This window comes from Anopheles maculipalpis, chromosome 2RL (assembly GCF_943734695.1).
Source record: "Anopheles maculipalpis chromosome 2RL, idAnoMacuDA_375_x, whole genome shotgun sequence".
Taxonomy (NCBI): domain Eukaryota; kingdom Metazoa; phylum Arthropoda; class Insecta; order Diptera; family Culicidae; genus Anopheles; species Anopheles maculipalpis.
This window is the reverse complement of record NC_064871.1, coordinates 31,470,202-31,484,150: the sequence shown is the minus strand read 5'-3', so window position 1 is coordinate 31,484,150 and position 13,949 is coordinate 31,470,202.

The following is a 13,949-nucleotide window of genomic DNA, read 5'->3' as shown; positions in this document are numbered from 1 at the left end:
CATGGGAAGATACCGAACCCAACTACATCCAACGAGTCCTTTCCCGATTTCGTAAAGGTCATACCCGCCTTACACACTCCTGCCTCATAGAAAAATCTAGTCCTCCACTCTGCAGCTTCTGTGGTGCTGACATCACCGTTCGCCACATCCTCGCCGATTGAAATTGATAGACGACACACCGAGCCACCTGCCAACTAGAAACTGGTTTAACGACAATCCTATCACCCGACAAACTTCAGCAAAACCGCCTCATTAGATTTTTGCGCATCTGTCATTTATACAAAGAAATTTAAGCAATAATTTAAACTTATTATGCCATAATCGCAATAGTTTTCCATAATATTTAAGTCACTATACGATAGGTTTGTATTAGATTAAACCATTTTTTTATACAGTAGAGATGCGAATGTAGTCTCTAAGACTCAAAGCCTCTATAAATAAATGAAAAAAAATCTTCCATGGATGATCTCGGCGGGGACTTATAGACCAGATAGTAGAGCCCATACGAGTGGATCCGCGTCAAATAGCCTCCGGGCGTTTTAGTTTCGCTGATTAAGCAACTCAAAGCCTAGAAGCGCACATCGTCCAGCGAAGTCCACTTCTACCCTCCAGAAGCACAGGACATACCGTGTCAGTTCACGCTGGATGGATATTGGAAAAGTTACATAGAATGGGGTGGAGTTTGAAAAATAAATAAAAATTAATTGTAGTTTTACTGCATTGTACTGTATTTTCAGTTTCAATCTCTAGTTCCACAAATTAAAATTGGTTTCGCCCAAAATTTATTTGGATTTCTCAATATTCATATCGCTAAATGTCAATCGTGCAGTGTAAAGAAAAAGCAAAACTAGCGATGAGTACATATTCACAAATATTTCATTTCGGTGTGAAACCTCCAATTACCATTGCCATGCCAAAAGTTTATTTTTAATGTTGGGATAAAAGTTCTCATCCATCCTCAGGCATACATAACTAATCCAAACCATTTCAAGCCGTGCGACTGGCGCAAACAAAGCAACAAAACCCAATTAAACTGACCAACCGAAATTGTCAGTAAAACCACACCGAACAAAGCTACCGACCTAAAGCTACCAACGGTAAAACTGCCATCGTCGATCGTCACCGGTGCGTATGTGTAAGAGTAATTAAAATGTCATATCCAACGTTCCCGAGCTACGAAAGTACGATCCACGGCCTCTACCACCAAAAAACGACCCTTCTAACTTTCACCAACACGAAATGACCGTTTGAGGGATTTCTTCCTAGCTTGTGCGTTTTTTTCTCGCTCCCGTTCTCCCTCGTCGCACAAATGCATCCGGAGTTTCGGGAATGTTTCAAAACTTCAAACGGTTCCACCAGTTTTCGAAAACCATTCGCAACAGATTGCCTCCTCCCGTTCTTCTCCCCTTTTCCTTAACCCCTGATCCGTGTCCGTTCTTGATGGGTTTGGAGCTGTCAGAAAGAGGGCCAGCCAAAGCGGGACAAACAAAAAATGCAATAAATGCTACCATTATGGTTCACGGGCGATGGAGCCACACATGCGGGCTTCCATGGTCCGAAATTCATCCTAATCGGTGCCAATGTGCGTTTTTATTTGTTGGATGAGCTACGTATAGCGCGACCACAAAAAAATAGCCAAAACTTGTCCCGTCCTCGAAGCAATCAAACAAAAAATGTAATAACCTTTGTAATGCACATCCCTTTCCCGAACGTCCAGCGAAAGCCGCCCGCAGAAAACTATCCCGCGTGTGCCTCGCTTGATGGCTTGATTTCCGGTGACCTTAGATTGAACACTTCCGGTACACGGTGACCCAGAAGAGCATAATCACTCACTCGTCTGAACCGGATCCGAGCGCCGAGTACACGGGACAGGAATGCAGCCCCGTTTCTTCAGATCCCGGGGGGAAAGCTGCTGCGCGCATAAATACTCGATGCCGGCAGGAGTTTATTTATGAAGCGCGTATTAATATTCAGCAGCAATGAATGCTCGGTACGCCAGCCACCGAGAAGGAGTCCCGAGAGAGTCTACGCTAGAACTGGCGACTGGCCACTACTCGTTCTTGTGTGTATGTGTGGAAAGCGTGAGGAAAAAATACCTTCCATACCATTCCAGCGTTTGAGTAGGATCTGGACGCAACAAACAGCATCCTTGCCGGAGTTGAAGTCATTCCGAAGGTGTACCTCGTCGTCGTCGCTTTTATGGTCCACACAACCAACTCACCCACTCACACATCACACCACAGTTCGGTTGGTCTGGTCCGGGTTTGGAGGTTTTCGGTCCTGTGCTGCCACTGACGAACGAAACCCATATATCTACTTACATGCTTCACGGATCACAGCCAAAGACAGTTTCAAGCACCTTTCAAAAGGTCGACCGTCCCTTCTGATGTCATGCAGGCCGTGTGGCTGTGAGAGGCAAGAAAAGGCTGGCCGTCTTCCGCATTTCTCGCCCATCAAAGTCAAGATGCGGAGCGAGAAGAAGCACGGAATAGGTGAGGTCCGGTAGCAATCCGGCAGCTTAAACATATGTGCACACAAGATGTGTGTAACCTATCACGGAACGCCCGCCGAACAGTCGAGGCTGAGCTGGTACGTGCCTCGAAACCGAACAGCCGGAGCCACCGGAAGAGGTTGATGCTGCAAACGAAATGAAGTGAGTGATAATTTACAAGATCTATTTAAGACGTCGTCTTATCTAATTACTATATAAATAAGGCCGGGAATAAATTTACCACCGAGAGCGCGTACAGCGACATTGTAGGTGGCAGCCGTCACATACACGCTATGGTTCTGTCTTGTGTTGCGTCGTTTGGTAGTGGTAGGAACCAAGCTGAAGTAGGAGGGCTTAGTGCATGATGAGGGCCTCAAGATGGAACACCTTTGCCACTGCAGAAAGACGTTGGAAAAGACTTTCTTTCACTGTTTGCGGGACACTCTACCGGGTTGGTGCTTTGAGCTTTGATTGCTCAGCTCACCAGTGTGCTTGACAACCGGTGAGAACGATTTGCTTTAATAGAGATGGTTTACGTTTTATTTCCCGTTTTGTGATGAGCTTTTAAGAAGCCATTCAGGGGCTGGTGAGTGTTTGGACAAATTTAAATAATGGCTCATGCTGGAATGTGCTGTAGCTTTGAAAAACAGTTTTGAACGGCTAGCGTTGTTTGCTTTCAACATTAATTTGTATGTATTTTAGTCGGGAAATATGAGTAATGGGGAAAGAAATTATGCTTGCTTTTATTTTGCAAAGTTCAAGACGCATCCTTGTTTCTTGTTTAAGTTTTTAAACATAACAAACAAGTTGAGAAATGTAACGCTCATGATTTTAAATCTCTAATTTCTGGTAATGCAGCTTAAGCCTTCGCAAACTGACAAAAAATCGAGATTCCTTATCACTTTTAAAACAGGATTTTTAAGTCTTTTAAGAATTGTTAGTCATAAACTTAATAACTTACAAGTTGAAGCAATAATGGAAGCTATTAAATCATACCTTATTATTTTGCTGTAATTCAAACTCAATTGCTCATTTGTCTACCGTGACTGGTTCAACTAAAAAATTGCTTGAACTTAAAGCAAAGCTACAGTAGCCCAAACGACTGGGAACGAACAATTATTCTAAGGGAAAGCGAGAGAATACAAGATTCTTATTCTTCTTCTTGGCTTAACGACCTCCTAAGGTCATGCCGGCCAAAGGGTTTCTCCGGAGCTACTTCGTCGAGAAAGGCATCCTCGACGGTTCGCCAAACTGCCCGGTGTGTGAACATGACGTGGAAGATGTCGACCACGTAATGTTCCACTGTCCACGGTTTGCTCGGATCCAGCAAGAGATGCAGCAGCAGAGCCACACCCGCTTGACGATGGACAATCTGGCGGCGGAAATGTGTGCCAACCGCGACACCTGGGAAGCAGTCCGGACTGCCGCTCGGACCATCTTCAGAAACCTCCAAGTGAGGTGGAATGAGGAAAGTCCACCAACGGCAAGACGGAGGCGACATCAACGACGGCGGAACACGGAACAACCAAGGTAGCAATAGCTGCCGCCGTAACCGCACACAAAGGACTATACTACAACGGAAGCAGCAGCAGCAGCGACGAGTAACCAGAACAGCAGCAGGAGCTTAGACCCAACCGGGAGTAACGGCTACGGACGGACGGGTCTGAGCAGCAGCAGCGGAAAGGAAGGCACGAAGCAGCAGCAGCAGCTGAGACAACAAGGACGAATGACGCAGCAACCGCGCGTCAACGGGATGAGTGCATTGCACAAACGAACCTGCATGGAGTACTACGCACATCAGCGCATCGGCAGGTTTCGGATCAGGTCGAGGAGTGGTTTAGTTGGGTCGCATCGGCTGCCAGGTCCGCTTCACGGGCCCAGCGTCACGAAGAATCCCACATACCCCATCTTGAGGGTTGGTCTGTAGCCGCAGACCACCTTCCGAGATGGGGACCTTTTGAAGGTTCCCTCCCCGTTAACAAAAAAAAAAAAAAAAAAAGGTCATGCCGGCCATCGAAATGGCTTACTAAACTGCCGATACCACGTAGTTGGTTAGTTAGTCCTCAATACGGGGGGACGGTTTGGATGGGATTTGAACCCCTGTCCTGCCGTTTGAAGATCGGCGCCGATGTCTCCTACACCATCGGGCCGCCCGGTACAAGATTAAGAATTTCATTGGAGCGAAGGTCGAAGGTCAGAGCAAGGTAGAAATAGAACCGTTTTCCTAGCAACAGATACAAGGGAACGGTAGCGAAGCAACCCAGGCGGGACATTCTGGTTAATGGAGGAAAGAAAATTAGTAACGTTAACTTTCATCAACAGGACAGAGGCAATGAATACGTTGGAGCCATTCGGTGAGATTCAAGTTAGTCTTCCCAATCATCGGAAGGCGAACGGGATTGGGAGGTAGCTTATAATTGGAGTCAAATATGTTGTCAAAAAATTAAAATATTTTTCATTGCAAAGCGTGTGAATGTTTTTGCGCTCTTTTATATCTGGGAATGCAAGAGGAAGAAGAAGGTGGCCACACCGTATACTTGCCAACTCTTTTATCAGTCTGACTAGACTACAAATCAGAGATTTGAATCACATAGGGTCTGAAGAATAAGATCCAATGTAGTGGAGGCCAAGTGTACCATAGGCTTTACTTGGAGGTTTTTGTATAATTAATTACAAATTCAACGGGCCATGCTTTCTTTTAAGCAGTCATTTAGTTGTATATTTGCTCAAAACTTAACTGGTAATCTGAAAGGTGATACTCGAAAACGAAGCCAAAACGACAACGGCACTCTTCTACTTCGAGTAAGGATCTAGCAAGGAGCGAGCGAGGTAGGACGTACAAACTATGTCGAGAAAAGAGCAATCCAGTCATACAATAAAGCCATTGAAACACGCCGCAAAATTTACAAGTGGAATAAATATAAAAACGATAAAAGGCGCATTGTTCAGATAAATCATGTCTACTAAAGACTTTACATACTCTTGCGATCTAGAATACTTCGAAATTGTACGAACGGTGGTAACTAAGGATTATATTTGGTGGTATGTGTTAGCAGAGTGTGATATCCTGACGGTAATTTAAGCCGGAAGGAAATGATGGTTGAGAGACATGGTGAAGATACCGGACTCATACCACCCCACCAGCAAGGTGATCGTCAGCAATCCGTTCGGCACGAGGCATAGAAGAAAACAGCGAGGTGGATTGGTTGGGTGGATCAGGTTGGCTGAATCGAATCTGACAACGATCGCATGCAGCCGTTGATGGAGAAATGTAGTCCAAGACTTAGTTTCCTGGAGAAAGATTGGCGATCTTGGCATGTGTTCATAACTTTTCCAGCTCTTAGTATAAGAAGGAGAAGAAGGAGTAGAAGAAGGAGAAGTGCCGCACCTATCGCTAATACTAAGAGATTGATTATGAAACTGTGGATTATTAAACAGAACACAAATCTCAGATGGCAAAGCAAGAAATTTTGATGAGCAAAAGAAGAAGAAATTATAGTTTTAAAGGCTTCCTTCTCCTAAGCATTGAATCACTACTGCAATCATGAACTTTCATTATGCAGTCCTTAAAATAACAGAGAACAAGTGGGCGTCCATTGTTTGTTTATCTGCAACAATTGCTATCGTCTTCTATAAAACAACTGTGTCACGTGGAATTGTTATCAAAACAACCGTTTTAAGAGAAGATTCCGCAAGGTCGATTTTATATCCGTACAGAACAGGATCATCTGCTATACGTTACCAGTCACTAATTCACCTTGCGTTCTTCGTTTTTAAGATGTGCAGCCCATTACAGCTCCTTCAGTAGGTTTGCACAACCGCATCGAAATCGGAACTGGTTTTGTGTAATGATAACAAAAAAAAACCTTAAACCACACGCACAAAAAAAAGCAAACCGCAAAAGAAAAGGGCGAATTGTAACGACGCGGCATAATAATTCAGCCGGAAATTAATTCCTTACAAGAAAAAAGCGGAACCAGCGAGACGGACCACCGGTCCTCGGCCAAAATCGCAACGCCCCATCTAACAAAGCACGTGCACGGACATGGACCAGTCCGGCGACCATTCACATGCTTGTCGTAAATATTTCTTCGCTGGCAATTTTCCGGCCGGGATGGACGGTGAAAAGTCGGGAGGTGTCGGTTACGGTCGCACCCGAAAGGCAGCCCGCAGGATGGCCTTTTTCGTTGGTTTCGTTGGTTAGTGGTGTTGGTTTCCTCTCTGGGAGCTCTTTGTTATGTTATCCTTACCGAATGATCTCGCCACGTTTCAGCGCCTCCGCACGCTTAATCACGTTCAGCCTCGAGGTGTGGCAAGAGTGGCACTGAAGATGAAGGAATAAATGTTGTTTTTTGGTTTGCTTTTTGCCACTCCAGAATCGGTCGTTTTCTTTATTGTCCTCAACGACCGGGATGGATTTGTTGCCGAGTGTGTATGTGTGTGTTGGGGTTTGGAAACGGGATAACAAATGGGTCCCGATAAACCTTCCAGAGGGCTGAAAAGTGATGTCAAAGCGAGAGAAACGAAGAAGGACAGCTCCCTCGAAACAGTATCAACGACAGCAAGAGGATGGATCCTCTCGGATCTCGGATCTAGATGGCCTCGAAAAGTGTCGCACTTATCCACAAGGAAAAAGGCTTTATTCCCAAACACACGCAGCCAAACAATCCCTGAAAGTGCAAAACAATACCGACACAAAGCCTCGGATGGCCAACTCACCCAGAGTGGTAATGGAGGGTGCACTGGTGGGTGTAATTTTTCCTGATTATTTTATATCTCCTAATGTCCTGACTGCTTGTCGGTGTGGGGGAGCCCACAAACAAGCGGACGTGAGACTTACGAGCAGAGCTGCTGCTTGTGCATCATACAGAAATTCCTTCGGCTGTTGCCGTTGTGTTTAGCTCGCTTTACTTTGTTTCTTCTGTGACCTCATCGTCCCAAGTTTCTATTTCTTTTCTTTTTCCCTCGCTAAATACATTCTTTGGGGATCTGCTTCAACTGATTCCTTTAGTAATACAGCAAAACACACACAAGAAAAAAACCGTTGTGTATTGGCTGGATAAGCAATCCAAAACAAAACCGCCCAAAGCAAGGACTGCGGAACGGAAACGAATTTATTTTGATTATCTAGCTGTTTCTCTTCAAGACTGGCAGCCCACCAAAGAGGGCTTAGACTTTTTGCTCCCGAACCAAAGTTCCGCCGAAGCTCTTTTTCGAGTTGATGGCTGGGGGAACAAAAATTGCGGCGCGTATCTCGATACTAAGGATGCTTAGGACGTGAGGTATGTTTGAATACGATGGCACTACAACTGGCAATGCTAAACTTTTCTGCGAGCCGGTGACATAAACACATCGACCCTTATGAGCTTGAGATGGGGACCGAAGAGAAATAAGCCGTGTCACGTGTTGGAACCGTGTTAATCTGATGAGTGCAAATTCGGAGTAATTTGGTGCGACTTAGAAAATTGAGTATCGAGCGGGTGATTTGCTTCGTTTTCGATCAATAGAGAATTTTGTTATTGTTGAAGCGTGTGTTAGGTTGCCTTATCGATTGATTGATATGAAGATCGTGTGGAGGCTAGCAATTTCATTGTTGATCGTAAGTCTTTTATCATTTTCTATGCCTTGATAATTTTGAAGCCCAACAAGCAACTCTCATCTCGACCCATGTGTTGCTTTGCTAGAGCCCTTAACACGAATAACATACGATTGTGTTTCGTTAAGTTTCCGCGCGTCAGGTTTGTGGAGCGCGTGACGCGCCCGAACCAACTTCGTCGTCGTCGTCGTAGCTTAGCAACAGTGAGCGAAAAATGGAAGAAGTGAAAAGCGAATGTACATTCCTCCAACGAGATCTAGATTGATCGAATATTTGAAGATTAACAGGTTGGCTGATAAGTCCCCGGTCTAACAAAGAAAAACACATTTTTTTGTCAAAATTCGTTTTTATTATTCAACATAGTTCCCTTCAAGAGCAATACAACGATTATAACGACCTTCCAATTTTTTGATACCATTTTGGTAGTACTCCTTCGTTTTTGCCTCAAAATAGGCCTCAGTTTCGGCGACCACCTCTTCATTGCAGCCAAACTTTTTCCCTGCGAGCATCCTTTTGAGGTCTGAGAACAAGAAAAAGTCGCTGGGGGCCAGATCTGGAGAATACGGTGGATGGGGAAGCAATTCGAAGCCCAATTTATGAATTTTTGCCATCGTTCTCAATGACTTGTGGCACGGTGCGTTGTCTTGGTGGAACAACACTTTTTTCTTCTTCGTTCTTTTTTCGTTCGTCAAGCAACCAAAAGTTGCTTGACAAAAGACGCTCTGTCTTACAAACTAATTGACATACAGACGTCAAATTTTGACATGAATCATTTGAAGGTTGGTGCTATATAAAAATAATATGCATTTAATAATAGCGGAGCCATCTATGTGTCAGACCGGGGACTTATCAGCCAACCTGTTATTAAAATTATATCTAAATGCTCATACGAAAGTATGCGGTATTCTATCGCTCTAAGTTTTATGACTTGTTTTACATTAAAGATAAATTTGTAATTAAAAAAATTCTTGATTATAGCATTAATAGAACAAATAACTAAATTTTAAAATTCGACCTAGGGAATGGGTCAGGGAGAGGAACTAGAAATAGAGAACGCACGAAGTCGAGCATGGAAGAAAGGTAGGGAAATGGTGAAGTCAAGCAGATTGGAAAAAGAATCAAACCAACAATCATTCGCACCAACTTGAGATATCCTTGATCGCAAGGGGAGGACGAAAACGACGATGGTGCGTGGATGAGTGCGAGGAAGGAGCATCAATGGCATTAAGGAGAAGGGAGGCTTGACCATGTGCGTGACAAATCGATTGAAAGTGCTCTGAATCCGCTTCACCGCTAGAGGAGGATCAAATGATTGAGGCATATTCCAACGATGAGCTGCAGATGCAGATGTTGAACAGCAGTGATCCGAGGTTGCTTTCTTGCGGCACGCTGGAAGACGCCAGTATGGTGCTCGAAAGAAAGTCGCCTATCAGTACCGAGTAAGAGCAATTGGAGAGGTACGATCATATCCGTACCAGCAACGAGTAAGGAAAACCTAACGTATTGAGCTTGAAGCTCAGTTGAAGTCAGTTTGAATTTAAGAGCAAATGCGTATGTTTATGATGATTTATGAGGAAAAAAAACTGCTTTTTAAAGCCATACGGTCTGTCCGTCCTTTGTGGAAAAAACGGCTTATTAAGATGGCAAATTAAATTTTAATAGTGCTTACAAAAGACACATTTAGCTCCTTATTCCAAGGAAACAAAAAAAAAGCTAACGAAGAAAAAAAAACTCTTAATTCTTATTCTGTTTTTCGGTTATGAAGAGTTTACCAATTCATTAAACAAAAAATGTACTGTAATATCGCCAAAGGATATCGATGCGTTGCTTAAGTCATTGTCTCTCGCATCACAACATTGTACCGTCGATGAATGCATTTTTTGCATTTGTTGAACCTGCCATCAGCTACTAACACCCTCCACCTTCCTTTCTTTCACTTACTCTCGTTCGGTACAAAGGGATTTGCAACCTGCCCGACGGTGCATCATTTTCATCGATACCAAATAAGTCATTGCGCTGGAAACGGAAAGGATAAAAGTTCGAATGCATTAAAAATCCATTAGAATCGCTAGCATAAGCCTCCACGTACACACAAACACACAAACACAGAGCGCACTGGAGACCGATGGAGGGCCATTATGCAAGCATTCCTGTCGTCCGAAGGCAGGTGATCGGAGAATTTCTTCGCGCGAACACGAAGCGAGCCTTTGCATGATGAAACATAGCCCGGCTGGTTGCAAATGCTTTCCTAGGTGTACGGTTGTGTGTTTGTGTGAGTGTGTGCGCGTATTTTCTCATAAAAAAAAACTAGCATAATGCAAGCCAGCGTGACGAAGATGAACCTTTTGCTTAAGAAGGACCAGCTACCATCGCCCTTTGAACTGTGCGGGTTTTTATAGCACATTTTGCCAACATTCCATTCACAGCGAAAGTACAGCGGGCGCTTTCTTAAAAGACCGAGTGTGAGAGGCCAAAATCACTCGCGAACATATTAAACGGCGCACGTTCCATTTTGCCGCTTCGTCGCTCAATTTCTTCCGACACGACACGCATGAACGAGTTCCTGAAACCGCGGAATGCCACACGGATGGAAGTAATCAACCCGCTCCCATTTGACGCCTCTGCTAGCTGCTGCTGTTGGCTCCCACTCAGACTGATTGTTTTTCCTTCACATTAACTCCATTGTCCGCAAAAGATTGCATGACTGGCATTTCTTCTGCCGCCCGAAGCCGGGGAAGCCGATGGGGGGGGGGGGGGGGGGAAAGCGTCGACAGTGAGCGAGTGAGCGAGAGTTGAAATACGCATGCAATCAGACACAAACTGACGGCACACATACACACATGAAGGCTGCAAAAAAAAGGACGAATTGTGCCTGACTGGCTGCTAAGCAGCATGCGCAATTAAAGAAGCATAATTAAAAATTAATTTTAAGAGCGAGCACATTAATTTCTCGCCAACAAATTGTGCTTCTTTCGGGGATGGGATTTGTGTCCATGTGTGTGGGAGCATCAGCGCAAAAGGGGCGTTAGCCATTTGTCGACAAGCTGCATCCTGGATGTACGTTTGTCACCGGGCAGCATAAGTTGTACCGTGCGAAGGCTAGATTTTATAACCGAAGACGTGTATACCCCCGGAACGTTCCCCATAAAGCGGGATTATACGAGCTGAAAATTAATTACAACTTGCTCACTGTCACCGGGCGTCCATCGGTGGATGCAGCTCAGTGGATTGTGGGAGAGGTTTGGGAAACAGGGCATCTTCATCACCGTCGAAGGTTCTCACTTATCTCTCGCTCGCTCGCTTTCTTTCTCTTTGTCGCACACCACCTTCACACTATATGGGATGCTTTTCAATTAGGAAAATCTAAAATTTTGGAGCATACGCTACTCCGACTCTCCCCGCTTCCTCACATCGCAACATACTGCTCACTCTACGATGGAAGTTTGCTTGGAAGCACATTGCGACTGCTAGCCTGCCAGTGACGGAAGAAGAGAAATGATCTTGTGAGTTTTCGCGGACGGAAAAACATTTTTCACATTAACGCCGACGCGACGCGTTTTGTTATGCTTGTTCAGTTGCCGTTGGCACTTCGCCCTTTTTTTTTTGTTGGTTTGTCTCTTTCTCAACGGTGACGGCTTTGTGTGAGATTTTTGAAAGTGGTTGACACAAATGGAAACAGCGCTGAAAACAGTCCTATTCATCCGGAGCAACGTGTGAAGTGTTTTATGATTTATGCATCAACGTTGATCGGAATATTTGTTACAATCAAGCGAGCTTCTTGTTGCTGTCTGTTGTTTGTTGTGTTTGCTGCTCAATTGTGAAAGTGGTTAACAGTAAGCTCAGTTTTTGTGTCTCAATATTGTTGATTAATCGTACGGTAAAAAGCTCGTTTTAAAACGAAGCCGAATCGAAGTGATGTCAGCTATCGAATAAGACCTGAGATTGGAAAACTGAACGCAGGTTAGCAAAATTTATAAACAATTCGGTTTTTACTGAGTTTTTTCCCCAATTTTGTGTTCACTTGTTTTCCATTTTTGAAAGAAATAAAAATAACATTTATAATACACATACAATAATTTACTCTATTACACATAAATTTCTATAAAAAGTTCAAATTTGTCTAATTTCTTCTTACTTTGCTCTAGTTTTTACTAAAACGTGGTGTTGATAGCTGAAGTTCGAAATATGAGCTACTTTACAAACGTCAGCATGAAGTTAGCCGGAGTAACACTTTTGGTAATGGCATAACAAACCACGAAACTAGCTTGATGGTAGTTTAAGATTTTCACGTTCCAGCAATATTTACCACCACTATGGTGAATGTATTAGGTGTATTAATGTGTTCGTGCGGTTTTGGTATTAATGCTCCCATTTATTTAGTACATATTTATTGAATCTGGCAACACTGCCAATTTGAAGTGTCATTATTGGGCTACAATATCCACTATCTGTTATTTTGATAAATAGTAAATAACATAGTATCTGCGAGCACCGAACATGGCATCATTTGTATCAAATAATGTGTTTTTGCGGGGAGTTTTGCTTCATTATTTCAATATGAAGAAAAAGGCTGCCGAAAGTCATAAAATTTTGGTAGAAGTGTATGGTGACCATGCTCTAGCTGAACGAACGTGTCAGAAGTGGTTTGCACGGTTCAAAAGTGGCAATTTTGATTTGGAAGATGAGGAGCGTTCCGGAGGACCACGAAAGTTTGAGGATGGAGAATTAGAGGCAATACTGGATGAAGATCCATCACAAAACCAAAAAACACTTGCACAGACACTGGGAGTGGCTCAGCCAACCTTTTCTCTTCGATTAAAAGCAATGGGAATGATCCGGAAGGTGGGAAATTGGTTGCCCTATGACCTGAAGCCAAGAGACGTCGAACGCCGTTTGTTCACTTGTGAACAACTGCTCCAAAGGCAAGAGCGGAAGGGATTTTTCCATCGAATAGTGACTGGTGATGAAAAGTGGGTACATTACGATAATCCAAAACGTCGTGCAACGTATGGATACCCCGGACATGCCACATCATCGACAGCCAAGCCGAATATTCATGGCGCGAAGATCATGCTGTGTATTTGGTGGGACCAGCTGGGTACACCACGTATTATGAGCTGCTACAACCAAACGAAAAGATCACTGGGGAGGTCTATAGACGACAATTGATGCGTTTAAGCCGTGCTTTGAAAGAAAAAAGACCACAATACGCCGATAGACACGACAAAGTCATATTGCTACATGACAATGCCAGGCCACATATAGCGGTACCGGTTAAAAATTATTTAAAAACACGCAAATGGGATGTCCTACCCCACCCGCCGTATAGCCCAGACATTGCCCCTTCTGATTACTATTTGTTCCGGTCGATGGAACACAGCCTGGCTGACCAGCAGTTCCATAATCACCAAGAAGTGCAAAAATGGATGGAGGATTGGTTAGCGGCCAAACCGCCATCTTTTTTCCGCGACGGGATCAGAAAGTTGCCTGTAAGGTGGAAGAAGGTTGTGGAAGGTGACGGACAGTATTTTGAAAATTGAATAAATTACCATTTCGCCAAAACAGGGCCCAAAACTTTGGTTAAAAACCGCACGAACACATTAATACTCCTAATACTTTTTCTGGTTTACATGGTTTTCTGTTGGTCGAACACATTATATGAAATATTATACTAAGCTAAACGATATTTAAAGAGCTTCTGATGAAAGTGCAAACAATTTTATTTTATTAAACATCTGCCATATGATATTGCAATCGTAGTCGATGATGTTAGTCCCTAGCTTATAGACATGAGCGCAGGTGGGCAAGATACGACAAAAGTTGTTTTTAATTCATAATTGATGGACTTACCTTATCGCTTGC